Source organism: Aulonocara stuartgranti (assembly GCF_965226115.1).
Source record: "Aulonocara stuartgranti genome assembly, chromosome: 2".
In the NCBI taxonomy this organism is placed as follows: Eukaryota; Metazoa; Chordata; class Actinopteri; order Cichliformes; family Cichlidae; genus Aulonocara; species Aulonocara stuartgranti.
The window spans coordinates 734,990-740,974 of record NC_138940.1 but is presented as its reverse complement, the minus strand read 5'-3'; the positions used below and the strand labels follow the sequence as shown (position 1 = coordinate 740,974).

At 38.8% G+C, this 5,985-nt stretch overlaps 1 long non-coding RNA gene across 1 annotated transcript; it reads right to left on the bottom strand.

Annotated features, from left to right (window-relative positions):
• Positions 1-3,632: 3,632 nt before the first annotated feature.
• LOC309692307 lies at positions 3,633-5,579 on the bottom strand. Its single transcript, XR_014272276.1, has 3 exons — positions 5,354-5,579; positions 4,555-4,614; positions 3,633-3,815 (listed from the first exon to the last, which is right to left on the bottom strand). It is a non-coding gene; the product is annotated as an uncharacterized lncRNA (long non-coding RNA).
• Between the last annotated feature and the right edge of the window lie 406 nt (positions 5,580-5,985).

The window sequence follows — 5,985 nt, the reverse complement described above, 5'->3', positions numbered from 1 at the left end:
TGAAGAAGATACTGAACCCCAAATGTGTGTGTGAGCTGTCCTACATGACTGTTCTACACCTGCTCACTGCTTTTCAGTGGAGTCCTTTCTTTTAATTAGTCTCTTTGTTTGCAGGAAATATTTCCCACTGGTGATCATACGGGCAGGCTTAGTGATGCTACGTGTTGTGCTCCGCATGATGAGGATCTGGAAAAACCAACAGATGAATTGATAGACTTAGTTTTTGCTGGTCCAATGTGTTCAACATCCTTACTGTTGGAGTGATTTTGATAAAAGTTGTGCTTAAAACTGTAAACCTTGCCGTGCATGTTCAGATATTTTTCTGTTCCTCCCCTACATCTAGGATGGTGGGGGATGCTATGAGCTATAGTGTTGCAGGCACATTGCATGTAAGGTTCTGGTTTCCTTATTTAGTAAGGAATGTTTACTTCCTGCCGTTTATGGGCTCACCTGTGCTTGTATATGGTGGACCGTTATATGGGATGAGGGGAGATGACCCTTTCATTACTCGGGATGTTGATACACGGTTGTAACCAGGGAGACACACACACACACACATTCACTCACATGCTCACACGTGCATATATACACACAGTGCCATAGCTTTTACGACTCACCATATGGGTTTTGCAATGAGGTATTTCTGTAACTGTTTTCACTGAATAAAAGGCTGTGAGGGGACGCTGGTTCTTTTACGTTGGCTGGGATCAGGTGAGGGACTTTCAGATCCAAGATCCTGCTTCCCTTGCAAGTTGAAATGGATTGAGCTCTGATTGTCTTGCTTTGTTCACAGGGATGCGTCTCTGAGCTAGCGAGGCCTGCGAGTGCAGACCTAACACTTGCATGTTTGTCAAGGTCAGGCACTGCTCGACCTCTCAGCAGCATGAAGCAGGTTTAACCTCCATGGATAACTTCTACCGTCATGACAGCTGCATGAAACTTTTCAATTGTTATCCTTTTGCTAAGCTTTAAAACTGTAACTGGGAGTCGACAGCTCTCGCTTGTAGATGCTGCTGTGAACCATAACCCGCACAGCAAGCTCATGTTTCAGTTTTATATAATTTACACACAGTCTGTAGAAACAATGGGATAAATCTAATGCACAGTCCTGATGGCAGCACACTCACTGAGGTTCTCTCAATGCAGCACAAGATCAGTCAGATGGTTTTATTGTTGTGTCTGATTACTGTTCTATGAGTCTGAGGATGAAGTGCTGTTCAGTTCATGGTCTGTGCCTCTGTATTAGCCACCCTGATAATACTTTGGCTGTTTTTAGAATTAGTGCTAACCGGGGACGCACTGAGATTTAAAACAACAGTCTGCCTGAGGGCCAAATGCTGATATTGTATCAAGATCTGCTGGTTTTGTTTCTCTCGTCATTTAGTCACAATTTTCTTTCAAGGAAAAAAGAAATATAAAATATTTATTTTATAGTATTTGCCAACATGCTGACATCAGGCCGACCAGCACATATACCAAAATATAATATCTATTGAAGTATTTACTAGAAAGGAACTCCAGAAGAAGACCAATTTTTATCCAGGACATTTCTCCATGCCTGTTTGGACTTGAAGACCTGGTGACTGTGATAAGTCGACATGACCGTGTCACTTTAAGTTAGCAAAGGCAGGCAGAGCTGCGTGGCTCCTCTGGCACCCTATAAAGGATGACTCACCATATTTGCTATATGCCATATATCTAAAGTGACATTATGTGTTTATGTGAAATATTACTTGGAAACTTACCATAGAATTTATTAAACTGGGTATTTGAATATACAATAAGTTTAAGACCAGAAACATCAAGCAAAGCTTTTATTTTACAAACAAAAACATACTGTAATGATTTTCTCCTCCTGGTGCTCTGTACACAGCAAATCCAGCATGTCCAAATTAACACTGTCGGATTTGATTTCAACACTATTAAAGTGTCTATATGGGTCCACACCAGAGAGTGTTAATTTAACTCGTTTTGGAGAGTTGGTACGTTAACTCTGATTTAGTGTTAAACACCAAATCTGGCTGGAGTTGATAATTTAACACTTGGTGTTAAGAGTTTATATATTAACTCTCAAAGAGTATTTTAGTTTAACTACGTAAGAGTTATCTTCTAATTCATTCTAAAAAGCGGGAATTTTACTGTTCTGAAATTCTAGAAATTTATTTTGGAAATTTACTAAACAGATGCAATAGTTTTTGAAAAACATTTATTCTGAACTGTGCACCACAATTTCAAAACATTTTTTGAAAGATGTAACAGTGTACATGTTCTCACTTTCATTAGAATTGTGTTTATCAAAAGGTCTGACATAGGTGAGCTGCACTGTAAAAAAAACGTGCTGTTTTTACAGGAAAACCCTGGCAGCTGGGGTTACCAGGGACTTCCTGTAAAAACGCTTTACAGATGCAACTTGTAAATTGATTTACAGTGAATGAATCTCAGATTAAAACAGTTAAATCTACAGGAAAAAGAAGTTAATTTCACACATAGATGTGATATATAAATACACTATTTCCTGTATCTTTTACAAGTAATAAATGCTTTTTGTGGATCCATAAACTGCAAAATTAACAGGGAAATATCGTACAAAGAACTAATTTAACATGGTAGAACTATGGTGAAACTGTGCATATTAAATGGAGCTGCTCTGTAAATTATACATAAAATCTATGCTGAATATTATATGTTTTAATGTAAAATTTTAACCATAACCCAGCAAATTTCTTACTGCTACGCCTACACCCAAACATGCAAAAATACATCTTGAGAAAACACAAGAGAGGAAAATATCACTTTTGGGAAATTTATTTTGCAGCCACATTAGCAAAATGACAGCAAATGGATCCATTTTTCCAACTAACACAATATGCAATACACACAGCAACTACACAATTCAATCAAAATATAGGCTATAAAAGCTGTGGAACATTCCTGCAAAGCAAGAACCACGTTCATGAAACAAGCATTTGTTAGACCCTCCACCAGAAAAAGTTAAATAACCTGTTAAGACTTTAAAACAAAAAACACATATTGTGCCAAAAATGATCATAATCACCGTGCAACGCAACACGCACCCTGCTGTCACCACAACCATGGCCCTGGTCAGAAAACATCAGCAAAACCACGTGGTGAAACAAACCTACACATGTGGTCTAGAAACACTGCAGTAGCCGCATGTTGTTTTTTTCTTTTCTTATGTAAATAAAGAACATTCCTACAAAGAAAGAACATCTTCATGAATTGGCTTCATGCATTCGACCAGTACACATTGTGGAACAAAATTAACAAAGTAAAACTAACAGTCCACAGAGAGTCAAAATTTAGGCTTAGCGCCACTCGTGGTCGGCGAGATCCTGAATCAGGGTGAGGACTCGAGGGTTCACACTGAGACGACGCTTTGAGTTTTTGTTCTCTACTTTGGTTCCTTTTTCTGGGTTTATGGAGAAGAAACACCTGTAGAATAACAATCATATAAAAGTTTATTAAGCATTTTTATAATTGATCAGTTAAAATACACGTACAAAGTAAGTAAAAATTAAGTATATACATATATATACACACAGTCATGGCCATGACCACGTTCAAGACAAAGTATAACCAAAATGCTGTGGGGAAGTGAACATAGTGGGAGACCAGGCTGGGATACGTGAAAAGACTGAAGGGTATTGAAGATGGAGTTTACCTTTATTCCTCTGACGTCTTGGATAGTTTCAGACTGGAGATCAGCAACAGCCGCGTCATATGTCTCTGGAGTGCGTGGAGGACCACAGGCATTTGGATCAGCATAAAACTCACTTCGTGTTACTTCACAGTACCTGCAAAAATATTGAGAGCAGCTGAAGTTTTCTGTAAACCCTCCTATGCAATGAGAACCCAAGTTGTCCCCAGCAATACAGTAAAGACCCCCTTTTACTGTTTCTCCATCTACATCTATTCCATCTGTCTCCAAAGATTTCAGATCTGCCAACAACTCTGAGAAAACTTTGGCTATTCCAAAACGCTTGAAGTCATTCTCAACACACAACAAGACTAAAAACATGTTATCTGTATTTGAACGCAAATGAATGGGTAAATTTGCTAATGACAGATAGACTGCAAGACGTTTGTGCGTCTTTTTAGCAGAACCCAGGGGATTCACTACCTCAAATGAATCTTGGTACAAAATCAGTTTGAGGCTTTCCGGGTTTTCATTAAAGAACTGGTGACATTTGAATATTTTGCCATCATATAAATCCTTAAAAATTTCTACATCAGGACCCCAAACTGTTGTGACTGTGTATTCCTCCATAACTGTGACTCTAAAAAGCTCTTCAGGGTTTCTCCAACTGGTATGTAGTAAGCACATTTTTCTGTCATGTTTTCATCCATTCCCAATGGCACTTTCTTGGGTTCTGTGTATTTAAACATTTTTTTGAATGTTTGATTTCTGGTGTGTGTTGTTCCTAGTTGTCCCTGATGGCAAGCAGAGAACAAATCTGACTCTTTAATGCAGTCACAGATTTTAGTGACTGCTTCATCTGATAGGTTCATTTCATTTTTTAGTAAACAACTTACCTTATTAATTGTGTAGGCTTGACCCAATTCGTGCACATTCTGCATTTCCTCAGCAATACTCTGTATAGTAGAGGGAGGAATTAGCAGCTGTCCTTGCAGTTTAAGGTAAAAGACACACATGTTTCTGAGATAAGAATGACTATCCTTCTCTGGCATATCACTGGCTGAACTAGCAGATGCCATGGTTTCATGTGTGTTTTCTGAATATTCTGTACTGTCATTTGGGGGCTGAGGATGAGATTCCTTGTACATGTCATCAATACCATCTGGGGAACAAGCTTTATGCTTCCTACACATGTGAGAAGTAAATGATGACTTTTTTGTAAACATATGCTTACAACCACTTACTGGACATGACACAGACCTGCCCTCTGCAATAAGATCGTTTAAGTGAGACACTAGCTCTTTCACTTTTTGAAAATGGCGGGCACATAATGAAACCGCACATTTTAAATCTGCAACAAGAGCTTTATGAGTAGCTTGAAGTGCAGGTGCATTGTGCACGCGATAAAAATGCCCCTTGAAAGCAGAATATGTGGTGAATGTTTGGCTGCAATTGGCGCCAACACATTTAAAAATACAACAAGGCTCATTCTTATGCACTCTGCAATGTAGTACATAGCCTCTTAATGTGACCAATACCTTTTTACAAAAGACGCAGATGATCATTTTTAGTATTTCAAAAGTTTGCCTGTGCTTTTCAGCTGAACTAGCATGCTAGCGCTAGGTTATGAGCATTGGTCTAAATATCAACTGGTGCTTTTATCTTGAAAAAACGTCGCCTAGATATTGAACTTACCGTGCAGACTTTCTGACGAACAAACACAGATCCTCAAAAAACACTTGAAATCGTATGTTTGTAATTTGTCCTAACAATGTAGTTGCTGAAAGTTCAACGTTTTCTTCTCCCGTCTTCTCTCTCGTGCTGGCTCGTTAGCTATAGTCGTGAACTAGGCGCTCTTCCCCTCCCGCCCTCACGTCATTATCCAATCAGAGACGAGCTTCAGATGCACATTCAAAATTAGGCGCGCTCAGTGCAACGGTGAGTGGTTTGAAGTAGCTTACAGCTCTGTGGAGATGAGGCACCATAGAGATCCTATGGGAGGCACTGTAAGTTTGTTTAGCCTGTAATAATGAGACATTGCTGACCTAACCCAAAAAAGTATTCTAGTCTAAGTATCACATTGCAATTAAAAGAAACATGAAAAATACAAGCATTATGACAGAAGCATTACTTAGTCGTTAAATAATAATTTCTTATTGGTTACCCTACAATAGGCTGAAAATAGCCCGAATGATTTAAGAAAAAAACATGATGTAAACAATTTTAATTGTATATTTTTATATAGCCTATAAATGGAGAGGCAACCTCTCAGGTTCACAATGACATCTTCTGTGTCACAGATTGCCGGGGCAAGCCGTGTGGAATTG